The sequence below is a fragment of the Mustelus asterias genome, chromosome 2, assembly GCF_964213995.1.
Source record: "Mustelus asterias chromosome 2, sMusAst1.hap1.1, whole genome shotgun sequence".
Taxonomy (NCBI): domain Eukaryota; kingdom Metazoa; phylum Chordata; class Chondrichthyes; order Carcharhiniformes; family Triakidae; genus Mustelus; species Mustelus asterias.
In genome coordinates, this window is record NC_135802.1 from 77,130,987 (window position 1) to 77,152,007 (window position 21,021).

The following is a 21,021-nucleotide window of genomic DNA, read 5'->3' on the forward strand; positions in this document are numbered from 1 at the left end:
ATGCTGTTAAAGGAGGAAAAAGAAATCTGAATTTTATCATCCAATGGTTGATTTATTACAAAGAATTTGAGTTTTTTGTGAAACAAATGGGGATTCAACTGAATATATGAAAGCTGTCTTTGTCCAATCATATAATTTGTATCAAATCACGAGGTATATTAAATTATATTGGTAAGACCATACCTGCAGTATTCCATACAGTTGTGCTCTCCTTATTTAAGGAAGGATATACTTGCATTGGAAGGGGCATTGGGCTGATTCCTGGGATGAGGGATTTGATTTGAGGAAAGGCAAGGCAGGTTAGGCCTATACTTATTTGAGTGTAGAATAATGAAAGGTATTATTGAAAGATTTTAAGTGGGATTGACAGAATGGTTGCTGAATTTACATTGCTGCTCATGGAAGAATCTAGAACTAGGGAGAGCCGTTTCAAAATAAGGCATCTCAAATTTAAGACAGAGGAGGAATTTCTTCTCTCAGATGGTTGTTAGTTTGTGGAATTCTCTTCCATAAAGAACAGTGGAGTCTGATACTGAATACATTCAAGGTTGAATTAGGCAGATGTTTTGATCTACAAGGGAGTTAAGGCTCAATCTTATTGAAAGGTGGAGCAGGCTTGAAGGGCCAAGTAGCTAAATGCTCTTTTTTTAATGTTCTTAAATGAGAATAAAGTATTGATTGCATGGTTTGGGCCATTTCACATGAGCAGGAACATTAAACACACCTCCACTTTCCTTCATATTGGATATAACTGAATGCTAGATTTTTAAAAAAATGTTCTTAAAGTTACAAAGCCAATGCGCAGAATGAACCAGGCAAGCCCGAATTTATCTCTTTGCTTGCTCCAAAAACCAAATCCAAATTGAATCCAATTCATGGTCCCCACAAGAGAGACATACAAGATCCAAGCAGTCAAGATAAGGCATTACACCCCATCTTGGGTTTGATCTGACGCTTGATCTTAACCAAAAAACTGAGAAGCGATGAGTCCTATATGTAACCTACCAGATGTTTTACTTCAATTTAATGTCATTGCATATTCAAAATTGGCATAGACATGACACCTCAAAGTGGAATACCTTGTAACATGACAACATTAGGATATTTTAGATTATTCTAAAGCAATTTCACTTGAACAATCATCTACTCCAAATGCCACATGATTCAGATTTGTTGGAGTTGTGTCACTGTCTTTAAGCAAAATGGAGTATTATGTAAATGCATGCAAATAATTATAATTTTCGAGGTTATATTTGCACTATTGAAGGGAAAAAAATCAGTTCTCAGCATGTTGCCTTGAAGCAATAGAATATTGAACTGTTCCATGGAGAAGTCACTGTGGTTTCTGCAAAGAAGTGTCAGAAAAAATGGTGTTTCTGACCACAGTACTTGTCAATCAGCTCAAACACTGTGGTCATTATCATAGGCATCATTACAGTAATTAGTCAGCGTTTCTTTCTCCACCACCCGGTGAAAGTAATAAAAAGAAATCATTACTGACAAGTCAGCCTCTCTGGGTTTATTAAAATGCTATGAAAGAGTGGGAGTTTAAAAAGTTAAGGAGGAGATTATTATCTGCTTTCACAAGGATAATGCATGATGTTTTTTCCTATGAGCCCATTATGAAATTTAGAAGTGATTATCACCTTCCAGCTAGTGACAAAAATAAAATTGTTTCATGAGTGCTTAAAAGGATATTGTTGTTCCATCAAAATGACTAGTGATTATGGTACTAGTTGGCATCAATAGTGGAGCATTTCTCATGGAAGCTGACAGCATATTTAGGCTATCTCCTCTATAAGAACCTCAGGAAGCTTTGAAACATTGCAAAAATTGTGTTTTGAAAAGACTCCCGAAATCTGTCAACACTAGGGTTGGGCACCCCTGTACACCATGTGTCATGAAATTATAAAACTAGTTATCAAGCACATAGCACACAGGAAAGTTCAAACAAGACCGTGATGAAAGAACCAATGTATTTTAATCATTTTGTTGCCTCCAAATTTATAGAATCTCTGTTGGATTAATGTTATAATTTTTTTTCAGGAAGCTTTAGATCAAGCTCCTGTCTAGCTGAACACAAAACATCCCTGTTTCAAATATGATATTGTTCTGAGCACACATCACTATCCTGAACTGGGAGGCCTCAGACTGGCTGAAGATTGGGCCTCAGGCCATATTAATTTTTTTAATGTTACCTGCCAATGCCTGTTGTGCCTCCACAGGCTGCTGCCCCATTTTAAATTGATGAGGCCGCTTGCCTCACTGGTTCTCCCTGAAATAAAGTACTGCATACCAATTTACCTTGATACACTGGTGCAGGAGATTAATTCAGAAGCATAGCTGTTCCACTGTAAGAAATATTTATTTTGATCCCTTAAGACTTATCTTATTTAATGGCTTTAAACTGACTCTATTTTGGTAAGAGTTACGATTTATAAGTAAGACAGTCTGACTAAATACTGTAACAATGTTGATATTTAGCAGCATTATATTTGAGCAGTAGTTTTCAGGCTACAACTGAATCTTACATTACCTCATTGTGCCTTGGGTTCACCCCATTTGCCTCTTGCCTCTGACCAATTTCCCAAAGGTTTCCTGAATTTTGTTGAAGTCTTCTACCCCAATGCTCCATTGGGACATCTTTCTTGTACCTTTTCTATAATTCAAAAACTAATGAGCTGCGTTCAATAAATTATCGGTTTCCAACCAAAACCCCATGAGCTAATGCAAAATTGCCATATACCCAATGTCCCTGCATGCTCAGGTTTCAAGCTTCTGACATACCCCAGCCCCACCCACCCACAACATAATCTAATTTGACCTTGAGGACCGTTATTAGAATTATTAAGCACAAAGAGTCACATTTTTACATTGCAGGCATATGGGGCGTGATTTTCCAGTTGCACTCACCCCAAGACTGGAACTTCCCACCCGAGGTCAACAAAACTTTGCGTGGTTCTGTTCTGTCCATCTTTGTTGGTTTATGGTTCCTGTGAAGGACCCATAATCTGAGCCGTAAGCCTTTGGCTAGATACCAGTTCTCCCCTTCTTTCCACAATATTGCAATGCATTTATGGCTGACCTTGGTTTCCGTACATGGCTATCCCTGCTCTACCTCATATTTTTATCTGGCACTCAGGCATCGTGCACCACCTTGTTCCTGTGTGAATAAAATTATCTTACTTTTATAGATAAATTTTATGTATTAATTTATCAGTAAAGCGCTGGGCTAAAAATCCCCTCAGATCTTGATGGGGTGTAGGAGGAAGGATACATTCTGGCAAAAGCACCTGACCTCTGCTTCTGACTTGCCAAAATCTTTAGAGTCAATGTACTTGGTATTGGAACCAAAGGTCCCGTCCCCATATCCAAAGCCAGCCGCACAAAAGTACATCAAGGCAGTTACAGATGACCTGTTTGTTCAGGTGGTTGTTCACGCTAACTTCCTGAATGATGTGGTATCACTCATGCAGAGGACCAAGGAGCTTGCAGAGTCAGACAGTTTCCCTCAAGTATACGGAGCGATCAACCACATCCATGTCACCATAAGGGCACCAAGTCATTAAGTGGACACCTTCATAAACACAAAATCCTTCCGCTCCCTGTCTGTGCAGGTGGTGTGTGTACATATATGCTTGATACCCTGGAAGTTTCTTTTGTCCAGAGGAATTTGCAGCTGTTTCAGTTCAGACACCAACATGGTGACCGGGAATACAGTGAAGCAGTGCACAGCCCCTCACAACCCTTCCATACCTGTCATGCTGCGTGACACCCCGGCATGACAAATGGAAAGAATAACACACAAGGCTTCCAGATTTGAATGATCTCACACACATATACAGCCCCATGCTCTGAATCTCATTGACACCTAATGTTGGGGTGGGGGGCATGCACAGGATAGGGAATGGGGTTGCAGGGTGGTCTGGAATTTGCTCCAGGCACTACCAGATGGCACGTTATGCTCCCAAACACAAACCACCCTGCTGCCCTGCTGTCTCTGAGTCATACTATTCTCCCATAACAGTGTGTAGCACCCTGAGTGATAGGTGGAAAGAGGTTAGGTGGAAGGGCAAAGGTTCCTGGCAAATATAGGGCGCCATTCTCTGGCCCTGTGCACTCATGCTCAAATCACATGAGCGTTGGAGAGTCATGGAGGAGGGGCCACAGCATTGTTAGCACCGGCGAGAATCCCTTTTGGGAATTTACCAGCCCTTGTGCTCCAACGTAATTTGATTCATGCCCAAGATTAGCATATTTATTATTTAAAAAAACATTTTAAAATGTAAATACTCATTTAAATATGCAGGGTTGGTTTGGAGTCAGATTTTTCAGGCTCTTGCAATTTTCTGATGCTCAGGCACAATGGGATCCACAAACAGTAAGAAGTCTCACAACACCAGGTTAAAGTCCAACAGGTTTATTTGATAGCAAAATCCACTAGCTTTTGAAGTACTGCTCCTTCATCAGATGAGTGGGATTTCAGTTCACAAACAAGGCATATGTCAATCCACAAACAGACCAGTTGTGATGGCCATGCCGGGGGGCGCGGAGGCTATTGAAGCCTCAGGGTGGTTGGCAAAATTGCTGGGTAGTGCCTTGGTGGGGTGAAAGGTTGGTACTGTCAGGGTGGTACTGCCAGGGTGGCATTTCCAGGGTGACAGGTTGGCGGTGCCAAGGGGGGCCTGAGAAGGGTGGGGGGATTCATAGAATCCCTACAGTACAGAAAGAGGCCATTTGGCCCATCGAGTCTGCACCGACCACAATCCCACCCAGGCCCTACCTCCCTATCCCTACATATTTACCCACTAATCCCTCTAACCTACGCATCTCAGGACACTAAGGGCAATTTTAGCATGGCCAATTAACCCACACATCTTTGGACTGTAGGAGGAAACCGGAGCACCCAGAGGAAACCCACACAGACACGAGGAGAATGTGCAAACGCTACACAGACAGTGGCCCAAGCCGGGAATCGAACCCAGGTCCCTGGAGCTGTGAAGCAGCAGTGCTAACCACTATGTTACCATGCCGCCCGTGCCGTGTGGGATCCTGAACAAGGGGAAGTTCATGACCCCATAGCCGGGTGTCACTCACTTGGGAGGAGGGGGTTGCTGCTTACCAGCGAGTGCGGGGGGTTCTTAGCTGGTGAGTAGGAGGGGGTGTGGTCCGTCGGGTTGTCTGGAGAACAGGCTGCCCTTTAAAAATGGCACCCTGATTTCCATGGAGCTGGCCTTGCCAGTGTCTTTAAGTCCCCACTCAAAAAACAATTCTAAGTGTGGATGAACTCAATGAGAATCTCCGCAGGCTGCAAAAAATTTTGAAGTGTTGGTGAATTGCAAACTGAATCGCACTAAACCACCCAGCGGGAATCTCACACGTTTTCCCGCCGGAGAAAATACTTAGAAATTCTTTGGGAGATTCCGCTCTCAGTACGATCAGTTTTCCCCTGACTTGGAAATATATCACCATTTCTGCACTGTCAAATCCTGGAACTCCCTCCCTAACAGCACTGTGGGTGTACCTACATTTCAGGAACTGCAGTGGTTCAAGAAGGCAGCTCAGCACCATCCTCTCGAGGGCCATAGGGATGGGGAATAAAAATGTTGGTTTACATAGCAATGTCCACATCCTGTAAAATAAGTCAAAAAAGTATAATAATCTGAGTTAATACATAATTTCATGAACAGCTGTTGATGCCAAGATGCTGCCACCTCCATGGCTGTATCTTGCGAAGCTTTTTCAGCCTCAACTTAATAGATTGTGCTCCTTCATTACAAGGTGAATATGCAACAGAATGACTACATTTTTCTATTAAAAATCATGATTACCTGTCTCCTTCCAATATCAGCATTCAGTTGGACAACTGTTAGTGCTCACCTGACTCTTGTTTGAGATAGCAACATTTGCATCTGCTACCTGCTTCACAGGGAAAACGGGTAGGTGGACAATTCCTCTGAGTTCTAGATTTCCCAACTGGCAGAAATAGTTTCTCCCAATTTGCCTTTCTCCCTGTTTGCCTTTACCAAGCTTAGCTAAGTTAGCTTCCTACTGGTAAACAAGTGAAGAAGTCCTTGCTGTTACTACCCTTATTAGGGTCCTTATCCTTTTAATAAAGGAATTAAGGGTTATGGTGAGCGGGTGGGTAAGTGGAGCTGAGTCCACGAAAAGATCAGCCATGATCTTATTGAATGGCGGAGCAAGCTCGAGGGGCCAGATGGCCTACTCCTGCTCCTAGTTCTTATGTTCTTATGCAAGCTTCTTTCTTCTTAAATCGAGCAAACTTCTTCGAATAATCCTTCACTGATTTACATTGAAGTTCTCACATGTAAATCAGAACCAGTGGTGCCCATGAGAAATTCCATTCTATTACTCCTCCAACTGCCGTCAGTCACTTCCTTAACTATTTCCAGTTTTTACTCTGAATTTTCAGAGCTTTTGCATATGAACAGTCTTTTGTATTGAATTTTGTCAAAAAATTTTGAATGTTAAGGTATATCATGGCATAGGATTTATCATTGTCCCTTTGTTCCTCAAAGGTGTAAAGGAGATTGATCAGGCAGGGCTTCTGCGCCTGAATCTATGTTGATTTATCAAATAAACATCCAAATGGAAGTCATCTATTGCAGATATAGTGTGTACATTCAGTACTCTGTTTTGTACATAAGTGTTTAGGTTTTATAATCTAAACAAATAGGAACCAAGGATTTTGGCTAATTCAAAAGAAGATCAATATCAAATTACATGTCAGTTCAAAACACTGAAGATGTTTGGGAAATGCTCAATGACAAGTTATTTGGAAGATTTGGTAGTTCTTATACAAATTAGGTATTGGTAAGAATTTGGAATTGGATTGTGCTGTTTAAATACTTAATTTTATGTCGTTTGGCTATCGACCTAATACAGTCTGAAAATTTTGATTTTTTTTTTTTAATTTAATGCCAATTATTTCATATCTAAATGTTGACTGAGATTTGCTGTGGCAAGTGTTCCTCAGTTACAGGAACCAAAGCAGAACTCACATTTTTAAGCCAGAAACAACGGCCACAATTCTCCCAAAAGTGCTGAATTGGCGGGAAAACTGTTCTAAATCCCGACTGCTTTCTCAGTTCAGCTTCTCACCTGAATCTCTGCACTCTGGGAACTCTTCAGTGCACAGTCGTGAATCTCATTAAAAACCCCTGAGGGCGGGGCCTAGTCACGCCAGAGTCTGACAGCTCCGGAACTCTGCGCATGCGCAGTGGCCCCAAATTGTCAACCTCCCGTTTGCTGGCCAGCTCAATCGCTGGCTAGCCCGAGATCTCCGCAGTGCTGCCCCTTCAGCCCTTCCCACGGCCCAATCATAGCCCCCACAACAATTCCCGGGCCAGCCCTGACCCCCCCCCCCCTCCCACCTGTCCCAGAGCGCCCCGATGTCCAGGCCCCATCCCCCAGCAGTGCCAATCCCCCCACCCCCCTCACCCTGGCAGGCCCCCCCTCCCAGACCACCCTCCCCAGCCCGCCCCAATCGCTGCCCTCCCCCCATCCCAGACCGATCCTCTCTGCAGAGTGGCAGCAGGACCCCCCACCTCCACCGATCACCCCTAGGCCCTGCCCCCTTGACACTCCAATGGGCAGTGCCGAGGTGTCCCCTGGGCATGGGCACTTTGCTCCTTGGGCAGTGCCAGGGGGCACAGGCTGGCACTGCCAGGGTACCCATGCCTAGGGGGCACTGCCCCCCTGGTGCCCAACCCCTTGTGGAGCCCCAATTCCCCCCCCCTTCATTCCGGCGGGGTGTCCCGCTAGTTCCCCGAACGTGGGGAGCGAGTCTGAACCCCGCCGGAATGAAGTACTCCTGGCGGGGTGGGAGATTCGATCGGGACCTGAAAGGTCCCGATAGTTACCTAATATGCATATTAAAAACAGATTTAAATTACTTACCTGCCTTCCCATCGGTTTCCAGCGTGGTCTGACCGGTGACTGTTCGCCGACTCTGGGAGATGCGCATGCGTTCCCGGCACATGCGCAAATCCCTGTTGAAGGCCGCCGACACGCGTCTCCTACCGCGAGCCGACAGAAAAGTTGCGGGTCGCAATGGGAGAATCGCAGCCAACATCCTTGCACAAGACCATCTTTTTTACATCAAGGTTTATCCTGACAGTGAATTTCTGAAAATTAAAATGAAAAGAAATTGATATTATTTTGGTTTTATATATAAAATATTCTTATTGCATTTATTGGTTTCTTGGTCATCTGTGCCCCAAATATTTGAAGAAAGCACAGTTTTACTTGGGCGAGAGAGCTATAGATATTTATTTTGAAGAAAGGTTTAGAACTGAAGTGATTTAACACCCACTGTATGATTTGAGATTTTGAAATTTATTTATTAGTGTCAAAAGTATGCTTATATTAACACTGCAATGAAGTTACTGTAAAAATTTGCTAGTCGCCACACTCCGGCGTCTGTTCAGGCTAATTTAGTCAGGCCAATGCACCTAACCAGCATGTTTTTTGGACTGTGGGACGAAACTGGAGCACCCGGAGGAAACCCACGCAGACGCAGAGAGAATGTGCAAAGTCTGCACAGACAGTGACCCAAGCCGGGAATCGAACCCGGCTCCCTGACGCTGTGAGGCAGCAGTGCGAACCACACCGTTCTGTAAAATGACTGCTCTATTGCTGTATTCAGCCACTTCAGTACAAAACTAAAACAATGGAAGACATAGTACAATAGGGAAGAATCAATTTGCTATATGAAAGCAAATTACTGCGGATGCTGGAATCTGAAACCAAAAGAGAAAATGATGAAAACTCTCAGCAGGTCTGACAGCATCTGTAAGGAGAGAAAAGAGCTGATGTTTCAAGTCCAGGTGACCCTTTGTCAAAGTTAAAAGTGATAGAAAGTGGGAGATATTTATACTGCAGGGTGAGGGAATGAAAGATGAGTCATAGCCGCAGAAACCAGGGGAAAAGACTGTTAATGGCTGTTCACAGAGAGAATAAGGGGTGTGAATGGCCAAACAGCAAAGAAGCTGTAAACTGTGACAGATGATGGAGGAAAGGGGGAAAAGATGAGACAGAGGTAGAATGTAGAAAAGGGGATGCGGGGGGAGAAAAGGTAAGGGAAGGGGGAAAGAGTGGGGGGGGAAGAAAAATGAAGAAAAACAATAAAGAAATAAAAGAGAACAGTAAAAAATTTAACAAAATAGAATGAAAACAAAGGGGGCCGAGGTGGGGTAGAGCAAATCAAGTTGTTGAATTCGATGTTGAGACCGGAAGGATGTAATGTGCCTAGCCGGAAGATGAGATGCTGTTCCTCCAGTTTGTGTTGAGCTTCACTGGAACATTGCAGCAAGCCAAGGACAGACACGTGGGCATGGGAGCAGGATCGTGTGTTAAAATAGCAAGCAACCGGAAGGTCAGGGTCCTGATTCCGCACAGACCGAAGGTGCTCAGCAAAGTGATCACCCAGTCTCCGCTTGGTTTCTCCAATATAGAGGAGACCACATTGGGAGCAGCGAATGTAATACACCAAATTGAAAGAGGTGCAAGTGAAACGTTGCTTAACCTGGAATCAGTGTTTTGGACCTTGGATGGTGAGCATAGAAGAGGTAAGGGGACAGGTGTTACACCTTCTGCGATTGCAGGGAAAAGTGCCATGAGTGACGGGAGAGGTGTTGGGTATAGTGGAGGAGTGGACTCGGTCATCCCAGAGGGATCGGTCTCTGCGGAATGCTGACAGAGGGAGTGAAGGGAAGATGTGTTTGGGGGTGGCATCACGCTGGAGTTGGTGAAAATGGCGGAGGATTATGCTTTGCATGCGGAGGCTGATGGGGTGAAATGTGAGAACAAGGGGGACTCTATCCTTGTTCTGGGAGGGAGGGGGGTTGATTTAATGGGATGAAATATGCAGCAGTTCAACAAACTATTCTTTCACCTGCAGGTATAAAACCCAGACTGTTAACATGACTTTCTTCTCCACAAGAATTTTATTTGAAATGAATTCAAGCTGCCCAAAATCAATTCTACAGATCCGTTGCAAAAGCCTGCCCCCAACTCAGTATTAAAAATCTATTAAATAAGTTAATTCTGCATGTTCAAGGCCCAGGGACATTGAGATAAGACAGAACAGTAACTGTACCAAGCCCTGGGACACACATTAGAAATAGGACAGTAAAGGGCAGGAGGCAATCAAGGCCTTGGGGACATTGCTAATGACAGGACAAAACAATGGATGTACCAGGCCCTGGGGCACAAACCTGTCAGAACAGTCTTTAACTGTGTCCCTTACTCAATCCTTCCCCAAAGCTTTCAATAATTTAACCCCAGCAGCTTTCACCTGCCCACTCTCCTTTTGCTTCCTTTGCCATTGACTTTCCACACACATTTCCAATCCAAACAGCCTCATGGAATTGAAAGATACCAGCTGTCAGCAAATGCTTGTGATTTTGAAATGAAAAGCAATGGCAGCTCATTACCAACAAATCTCTGGGTGCCAGAAAGTGTTCTTTCTGCAAATCAGGCAAAAGTGGAAAAGCCATCTTAATAAATGTCATATGAGCCTCATAAATGGGAGTAGGAAGGAGAGTGAATAAGCTGATCATCCATTTAGTAATTGAAATGTTAGTAACTATCAATGTGTTGCACGAAGAAGCACTAAACCAACGTGTACAATTGTAAGAGTTAAGTACTCTTCCTTCTGCACAGAACCTAACTTTCAAATCATTGTTTTCCTCGTGGGCCTTCTCTAACTTACAGGTTTCTGCAATGCCCTACCACCCTCTCTGGAATGGCTAATAGTCCATTGGTCTCAATAAAAATGATCGGCAGACAGCAGGCAACTCTGAAGAATTTGTTTCCACTATCTGTGTGTCCCTTGATGTTTAGGGGATCTAAAGTCTTCTGAAAATGGGCTGGCTCAGACCTATGTTAATTCTATATATAACAGATAAATTAATCAAATAATTATACTGTGGTCAATAACATTGAAACTTTATTTCCACTATTAAGATAGGCCATAAGTCTTAATTATGGGCTGGATGTAACAAGGTATGTTGCCCCTCCTGCAGATGACATCCCCACAGATATTTAACAGCTGAGGCCATTAATTGGCTTGAAGCAGGACATCTGTCCCTCAGTAACAGGAAGCCCTGCCTCAGAGAGCTGCTGGTCAATCAGAAGTCAGCACCTCTCAGCATACGCAGCACCACCCGAAGTGGTTATCACTGCCAGAACTACAGCAGTCTGAAAGGGGAGTTGAGCTGTGTTGGAGAAGCCAGGACCAGAGGCCAGCCTGGGGTCTCACCAGAGCCAAGTAATAGGCTCCAGCAAGGGGAGGGGGATGCGGGTGGAGGTGAGGATGGGGGTGGTGGGGAGTCAGGGTAGATAGGCCAGGGGAGGGAAACCTGGAGGGTAGTGGTTTCTGATTATATGTGCTCCTGATTGTGCAGGACTGACTAGCACATATGATACTGCAAAACTTCCTGTGATCATGTGTACACTTACATAAACATATATTCCAATGATTATACCAGTATATTATCTTGACATGCTAATCAATATAATATCACAACACGTCTATACCTCAAGGTATTGTCTACATTCGGAATTATATAGTCCATTGGCTGACTCAACCCCAGACTCTGTGACAACCACATGAGCGTGTGCCTTTGAACTGTCTGTTCTCTCATCCTGAAGATTGGATGTGTTTGGACTGACTCTCCTCAGTTCTTGCTGCAGACTGGAAACCTAAAGAATCAAGGTGGGTTTTATAACCAGCCTGCCTTGGCTCTTGTATGCTTCTGTGGTTGCCTCTAAACTACTTCTGGAAGCGGATGGCCCAACTACATTCTGCTTTAACCTCCCCAAATTAAAATATGGCGAGCAAGGACTCTTTTTAAAGAGAACAGGTCTGCCAAATCGGAAGGTTTCTGGTCTCAACCTCCCCACCTCCTCCATGAAAATTCATGCATGGGACTCTTTTGTCCTGATTAAATCACAGCAATGGCATAATTAGGCCATTAGAGAGGCATTAATTTGCCACTTAAAGTCACAATCAGCCCACAACTGGGCAGATTGCCTGATGCAATCCCCCACCCGCTATTGGTAAAATTGTGGTGGGGTTGTGGACAGGTTTGTAGACATTGGGCATGGCACCCATCAGATTTTATGTCTCTCCCTGCCTTCAGACGGGACAATGGGGGAGTGATAAATCTGGTCCTATGTGTCAGATGTTAAGTCTTCCCACACATCCAGGTGGAAATCAAATTTATCCCTCGTGCCTCATCAATCATTCCTCATCATTTCCGATATTCCTCACATGAAACATAATTGTTCTTATATTGTATTTAATATGACAGTTGTGTCTTAAAAAAAACAGGTATGGTATTCCAAGACCCACACATTGGAAGCTGGTGACTTGAGCACCCTGATAAGCAGAATGTGAACACAGCTATAATCATCCCCTTTCCTTAAACATGTCACCCATTCTCCAAGTAGTTAAGCTTTCAATGCAGAATCACAGCAAGCAAAATAAATTGATCTATTAATAAAACATGACTCCATTTCAAAATCTGATGTCTTCAAAACAACACTGAATAATTCACTTTTTTCCAGAACTCTCTATTCAAATGCTTGGCCCTAAGAAGAAGGAGAGACACTGAGAGTTGTTGCATATTTGAGTGCAAATGTTTGCTTTCCTCATCAGTAATAAAACTCTGGAAGGGGGCAAGGGCAGAGAGAAAGTTACCAATTAACTGGCAGAAAGATTCATGGATTTAAATATTAGTGCTTTCATCAGGAAGCTCTCAAAATACTGGGGAAAATGCGAACTAGAGAAGTGGGGAGGACAGGGTTCCTAAAATCCTAGAATGATTCTGCACAGGATAAAGTCATTCAGCCCATCATGCCTGTGCCAATCCTTTGGATAGCACTTTCAGTTTGCCCTACTCCCTTGCCAGTCCATGTAGCCAACACCCTGCCCTCTATGAAAGATGATACACATGCAGCGGGGTATGGGGTCGCTTCATATGGTCATATTACTGATGGCTGAAGAAAACAACCTGTGAGATGCAGGTGCTGCTACAAGTTTTGCATTTGGAGTGGTTATCAGATTTCATTAGAGTTTTGTGTTTTCAGTGTTGGCACCTATTTCCCAGTCATTGTAGCCACTAGTTATAATGGTGGCACATTCTAGCTTGAAGTTGGTGTCGCCATTTTCCTCTGTCTCCCAGGTCTGACAATTAACATTTGAGGACTTCATATTACGCTTCCAAGTATCCTTGAAATGAAGCTGTGGATATTTTACTGATCTTCCAGTTCCAGATACCTCAGTAGACAGAAAATCCTTGCGTATATATCTGTCTTCCAGCTTACAAGCATGCCTGAGCCAGTGAAGTTGCCTTTGCTTGATGAACATAGAACATAGAAAGCCACAGCACAAACAGGCCCTTCGGCCCACAAGTTGCGCCGATCACATCCCCACCTCTAGGCCTATCTATAGCCCTCAATCCCATTAAATCCCATGTACTCATCCAGAAGTCTCTTAAAAGACCCCAACGAGTTTGCCTCCACCACCACCGACGTCAGCCGATTCCACTCACCCACCACCCTCTGAGTGAAAAACTTACCCCTGACATCTCCTCTGTACCTACCCCCCAGCACCTTAAACCTGTGTCCTCTCGTAGCAACCATTTCAGCCCTTGGAAATAGCCTCTGAGAGTCTACCCTATCCAGACCTCTCAACATCTTGTAAACCTCTATCAGGTCACCTCTCATCCTTCGTCTCTCCAGGGAGAAGAGACCAAGCTCCCTCAACCTATCCTCATAAGGCATGCCCCCCAATCCAGGCAACATCCTTGTAAATCTCCTCTGCACCCTTTCAATGGCTTCAACATCTTTCCTGTAATGAGGTGACCAGAACTGCGCGCAGTACTCCAAGTGGGGTCTAACCAGGGTCCTATAAAGCTGCAGCATTATCTCCCGACTCCTAAACTCAATCCCTCGATTAATGAAGGCCAGTACGCCGTACGCCTTCTTGACCGCATCCTCCACCTGCGAGGCCGATTTAAGAGTCCTATGGACCCGGACCCCAAGGTCCTTCTGATCCTCTACACTGCTAAGAATGGTACCCTTCATATTATACTGCTGCTTCATCCCATTGGATCTGCCAAAATGGATCACCACACACTTATCCGGGTTGAAGTCCATCTGCCACTTCTCCGCCCAGTCTTGCATTCTATCTATGTCTCGCTGCAACTTCTGACATCCCTCCAAACTATCCACAACACCACCTACCTTGGTGTCGTCAGCAAACTTACCAACCCATCCCTCCACTTCCTCATCCAGGTCATTTATGAAAATGACAAACAGCAAGGGTCCCAGAACAGATCCCTGGGGCACTCCACTGGTCACTGACCTCCAAACAGAGAAAGACCCCTCCACAGCCACTCTCTGCCTTCTGCAGGCAAGCCAGTTCTGGATCCACAAGGCAACAGCCCCTTGGATCCCATGCCCTCTCACTTTCTCAAGAAGTCTTGCATGGGGGACCTTATCGAACGCCTTGCTGAAGTCCATATAGACCACATCCACCGCTCTTCCTTCGTCAATGTGTTTGGTCACATTTTCAAAGAACTCAACCAGGCTCGTAAGGCACGACCTGCCCTTGACAAAGCCGTGCTGACTACTTTTGATCATACTAAACTTCTCTAGATGATCATAAATCCTGTCTCTCAGGATCCTCTCCATCAACTTACCAACCACTGAGGTTAGACTCACCGGTCGGTAATTTCCCGGGCTGTCCCTGTTCCCTTTCTTGAATATAGGGACCACATCTGCAATCCTCCGGAACCTCTCCCGTCTCCATCGACGATGCAAAGATCATCGCCAAAGGCTCCGCAATCTCCTCCCTCGCCTCCCACAGTAACCTGGGGTACATCCCATCCGCTCCCAGCGACTTACCAACCTTGATGCCATTCAATAGTTCCAACACATCCTCTTTCTTTATGTCCACATGCTCGATCCTTTCTGTCCACCGCAAACCAGCAGTACAACCACCCAGATCCCTTTCCACCGTGAATACCGAGGTAAAGTATTCATTAAGCAGCTCCGCCATTTCTAACGGTTCCGCACAAACTTTTCCCCCTTCACCTTTTAAGGGTCCTATGCCTTCACATCTCATCCTTTTACTCTTGACATATTTGTAGAAAGCCTTGGGATTCTCCTTAATCTTACCCGCCAAGGCCTTCTCATGACCCCTTCTCGCTCTCCTAATTTCCTTCTTAAGCTCCTTCCTACATCCCGTATACTCCTCTAAATCCTTAACACCTCCTAGCTCTCTGAACCTTCTGTACGCCTCTCTTTTCTTATTCACCAGGTTCATCACAACCTTCGTGCACCACAGTTCCCGTACCCTACCAACACCCCCCTGTCTCATCGGAACGTTGTCATGCAGAGCTCCAGACAAACATTCCTTGAAAATCCTCCACTTTCCTTCGGTACTTTTCCCCAAGAATGCCTCCTTCCAATTTACCCGTCTAATTTCCTCCCTGATGACACTGTATTTCCCTTTACTCCAGAGAAACACTTTCCTAGCCTGCCTGATCCTATCTCTTTCCAATGCTATCGTGAAGGAGATAGAATTATGATCGCTATCCCCAAGATGCTCACCCACCGAGAGATCCTCCACCTGTCCAGGTTCATTAGCCAGCACCAGATCAAGTACAGCCTCTCCTCTAGTAGGCTTATCCACATACTGTGTCAGGAAACTCTCCTGGACACACCTAACAAACTCCTCTCCATCCAAACCCCTAGCCCTAGGGATATTCCAATCTATGTTTGGGAAATTAAAATCTCCCATCACGACAACTCTGTTATTCCTACATCTCTCCAGGATCTGTTTCCCCATCTGCTCCTCAACATCTCTGTTACTATTGGGCGGCCTATAGAAAACACCCAGCAACGTTACCGACCCCTTCCTGTTCCTAACCTCCACCCACAGAGACTCCGTAGTCAATCCCTCCACGGCGTCCACCTTCTCTACAGCCGTGACACTATCCCTGATCAACAGTGCCACTCCCCCCCCTCTCTTGCCTCCCTCCCTGTCCTTCCTGAAACATCTAAAACCCGGCACCTGAAGCACCCAGTCCTGTCCCTGAGACATCCAAGTCTCCGTAATGGCCACCACATCACAATTCGAAGCAGCAATCCACGCTCTAAGCTCATCCAATTTATTCACTACACTCCTGGCATTAAAATAGACACATCTCAGACCTTCAGCCTGAGCACTTCCCTTCTCCATCACTCGTCTAACCTCCCTCTTACCCTGTTTACATTCCTTATCTATTTGCGAGCAAACCTCCTCGCTCTCAGTCCCCTCATTTTGATTCCCTCCCCCCAACCTTTCTAGTTTAAAGTCTCTCCAGTAGCCTTAGCCAACCTTCCCGCCAGGATATTGGTCCCCCTGGGATTCAAGTGCCACCCGTCTTTTTTAAACAGGTCACACCTGCCCCTAAAGAGGTCCCAATGATCCAAGTACCCAAATCCTTGTCCCTTGCTCCAGTCCCTCAGCCACGCATTCATTCTCCACCGATTCCTGTTCTCACTCTCCCGCGGCACAGGCAGCAATCCCGAGATTACTACCTTTGCATTCCTCTTTCTCAGCTGTCTACCTAACTCCCTATATTCTCTTTTCATGACCCCTTCCCTCTTCCTACCTATGTCAGCAGTACCTATATGCATCACGACCTTCGGCTCCTCTCCCTCCCCCTTCAGGATTTCTGGGACTCGACCAGAGACATCCCGGACCCCTGCACCAGGGAGGCAAACCACCATCCGAGAGTCCCATCTGTGTACGCAAAAACGCCTATCTGACCCCCTCACCGTAGAGTCCCCAATTAGCACTACCCTCCTTTCCTTACCCTTTCGCACTACTGGGCCAGGCTCAGCTCCAGAGACACTGCCACCGCTGCTTCCCCCAGGTGGGCTGTCCACCCCAGTAGTACTCAGACAGGAGTACTTATTATTAAGGGGCACATCCACCGGGGTGCTCACCATCAACCGAGCTTTCTCCTTCCTCACTGTTACCCAGTTACCCTCCTCCCGTGGTCCCGGTGTGACCACCTGCCGATAGCTCCTGTCAATGACCTCCTCACTATCCCTAACCCGGCGAAGGTCCTCGAGCTGCAATTCCAGTTCCCTAACATGGTCCCTTAGGAACCGCAGCTCAACACACCCAGCACAGATATGGTCGTCCGGGAGGCTAGGAGTCCAGTCCAGTGCCAATATACATGAGAAATTTGTCTTTGGGCAGACTGCCACATTTGAGATATTCTCCTTTCATGAGATGCCCAGAATGTGGCACAAACAGCTAAAATGAAAGTTGCTGAGCCTCCTTTCTTGATGGCTGTAGACCTTTACAGGGAGCCCTGCAATTTTGCCTCCTTCAAGTATTCAGCCAATTCCTTTTTGAGATATATTATTGAATTGACTTCCATCACCCTTACAGGTTTCCTTTTGTTCAGTCCATCGGGTGGGTGTAATGAAATTACAGATTAATTTTTGCTATTCCGATTATGGAAATTTATATGTAAAAAAATAGTTCTATGTTATATGACATAAACGTAAATAACTAAATGAACAGTTGGTTTAAAAATAGGTGCTTTTTATATTGGAGTCTTATAAGCAGTTCATTGAAAAAAAACAATTATTTGGTCTAATGGAGCAGTATTAAATGGTGCTATTTGTTAAAGAAAATAGCTCACTTAAAAATGCAGACTATTCTACTGAGTTTAAAAGTGTTTTTTGCAGTGCCAATAGAACAGAGCTGCATTCACCAACACAAGGTCAGGTTTACAAGTTCATCAGTTGCCTGTAATATGAATTAAAGAGGATGAATTTTAATTTCTGGGTGGAACCTTGGTCTACCGAACTGCCAACTCATCCAGGAATAGCAGTGGGGAGCCATAGACAATATTAACCTAACAGCCTGGATTTCAGTGGGGAGCAGTTTCCTACCTGATAAAATTGTGAGGCATTATTGGGACCAGACGGAAGGATTCCAGCATTATGCTGTCTTCAGAAGAAAAGTCTACGAGAGATTGTTGTCAGGGGAGGAAAAAAGGAAACTCAAGGTTTCCTTCTAGCTCACAAGGAAGTCTAAAGTGTGTTGTTTACTGTAAGATAACTTTTCTGGCTCCACTCATCTTCCGTTCAGCTTTGGGAATCCATCAATGCTTCTTGCTCAGCCTCATGGTTAAAATTGCAGTCGGGCCCCGGTATCTTCATTCGAGTCCAGTCAGCTTATTTGCCAGCTCCACCTTCAGAGAAAGAGCATTATATCAATCAATTCATCATCTCTATTCTGCTATGCATTAATTTGTTAAATATGGTGAAGAATTGTCCACTTCACAGCAATCCCACTAAACATTGTGATGCACTCCAGTCACACATCAATTGCACTGCTTGATTGCACTGACTCATCAGAGGTTTACATTCAAATCTTACGCAAATTGGTTTGTGTGAAAATTACATATCTTCTCCTCAGCAAAATCAATACAGTGTCCAAAGCATTTGAGGTTCAATTACCATTGACACCCTGGAAATATCTAATCTGTTGTGGTCTGGTCTCTTGGCTCTAGTTTGGTCTGTTGTGTCCCACTGTGGTCTGTTTTGTTCAGTCTGTTCCACTAAATTTTGTTGGTTCAGTTTCTTTTTTCCCCTTTGTTTTGTTTGGCTCTGTTCTGTTGAGTTGCTTTTGGTTCCCTTCAGTTTTTTTTCTGCTCTGTTTTCTGGCTTTACAGATGCCATTGAGGACAGTGGAGAAGGTATTACATTTCATTTTCTTGCTTTAAACCATGTTTCTAGTTTTATATTTGTCTTTATGAGTGAAATAGCTCTTAGGGTTTTCAAGCAAACCATTTATCTAAGTAAGATGGGAAGCTGTGGGTAACCAAACTGTCCTGTGTTTTATATTATTTTTATTACTTGATAAAATTTGTGTGAAGTGACAAAAGCTGTAACTGGTTCCTCTGCTTGCAGCCCAGCAGACATCCGTATTGGTAAGAAGCAAATTAGAAGGCTAAGAGAAACCTAGACTTAGGTTTCAAATGTTTACTCAATAAAGTTGTGCTGGAGTGGGATGCTCTGCTCTGTTCTTTCAGTTCTTTCTAGAATACACAATGATGTTTAGTTGAAAACAGAGAAATCCATTAGTTTGTTAAAACACCTGAGCTCCAGAGAAACATTGCTTGATTGACAGCTTTGCCTCTCTGATATTGCGTTTGAGGGCGTTGGGGAGAGTTACAGAACAAAGAGATCTAGGGGTACAGGTTCATAGCTCTTTGAAAGTGGAGTCACAGGTGGATAAAGTGGTGAAGAAGGCATTCGGCATGCTGGGTTTCAACGTTGGTCAGAACGTTGAATACAGGAGTTGGGACATCTTGTTGAAGTTGTACAAAACATTGGTAAGGCCACACTTGGAATACTGTGTGCAGTTCTAATCACTCTATTGTAGAAAGGATATTATTAAACTAGAAAGAATGCAGAAAAGATTTACTAGGATGCTACCGGGACTTGATGGTTTAGGTTATAAGGAGAGGCTGGATAGACGGGGATTTTTTTCGCTGGAGCGTAGGAGGCTGAGGGGTGATCTTAGAGAGGTCTATAAAATAATGAGGGGCACAGATCAGCTAGATAGTCAATATCTATCCCCAAATGTAGGGGCGTCTAAAACTAGAGGGCATAGGTTTAAGGTGAGAGGGGAGAGATACAAAAGTGTCCAGAGGGGCAATTATTTCACACAGAGGGCGGTGAGTGTCTGGAACAAGCTGCCAGATGTAGTAGTAGAGGTGGGTACAATTTTGTCTTTTAAAAAGCATTTAGATAGTTACATGGATAAGATCGGTATAGAGGGATTTGGGATTAGCTTAGGGGTTTAAAAAAAAAGGGCAGGATGGACATGTTGGGCCGAAGGGCCTGTTTCCATGCTGTAAACCTCTGTGACTCTATATCTACTGTCAATTGTACAATGTTTTCTTATACATGGTTAAAAGGTTTCAAGTGCATGTAGTTTCAGTTATTGAAACTTTAAAGAGTCTGGATCACTGACACTTTCATTAACCTGTAGCAAAATGACCTTTTTTAACATAGTGGACATTTATGAATGAATGACTTTTTTACAAGATGACTTTGCATATCCTATTCTCACTATAGGGTTCATTGGTTCTATACAGTGGATAATAGGTCAATGGACATGTAAGTGTCACAGCGGGCATGAGGGCCCAGGGGGGTGTGGGTGGAAGGGCATGAGGTGGCATGAATGGAACATGGGGAGTGAGACTGGGGGGCTTTTTAGTTTTTATTTCAACTGGAACTAACCTTTTAGATGGCTCACTTCTGCCCCCAATAGCTGCTCTGGCCACATCCAATGCTTTTCCCAGGTTAGCTGGCCTGTCTCCAGCCCACACCCGTCCTGCCACAATGAAAATCCCATTCTTGCGGGCACCTCCTCCTGAGGCGAGTGAGACAAGCCGGGAATTTTCCTGATTCCTTCTAGCTGCCTCGAGGATGATAATCCAGGCCATAATTAGGAAATGTCTTGGATGCTTTAGATTCTGGAACAGTGAAAATAACTTTGCTACCATACAACCATGGCAAGCTTAAACTCCTGGATATTCTGGAAAAAAAGTTATTTTTTAAAAATCTTAACTTCACACATTTAAAAAAAAATGTTTAAGCTAAGAATGGAAGTATGACTTAAAAATGCAATTTATTGGTGACAGATGATTGATTAGCATTATGATAATGTCATAGTCTTGCAATCATGCCATAGCACACACTTCTACTTATGTAAGGCAGTGTTCTTCCTTCAGGATCAACCCTTTTAGATTTGACAGGCAGTGGAGGAAAATAAGAAAAAGTATCTAATTTAGCCAAGAAATGGTCATTTATGCGTTGCTGGTAGAGTCCAGTAGAATGCACACATTACCATACCAATTACTCTTCTGGTAACCGTGAGAATTATGTCTATTACAGTGAAAGATAACT

The 21,021-nt window shown here is 44.3% G+C and overlaps 1 protein-coding gene across 1 annotated transcript in view; it reads left to right on the plus strand.

Moving 5' to 3' along the window:
* The window catches only part of gabbr2 (gamma-aminobutyric acid (GABA) B receptor, 2), an 895,535-nt gene that overhangs the window by 853,362 nt on the left and 21,152 nt on the right, over positions 1 to 21,021 (plus strand). The window lies entirely within an intron of this gene.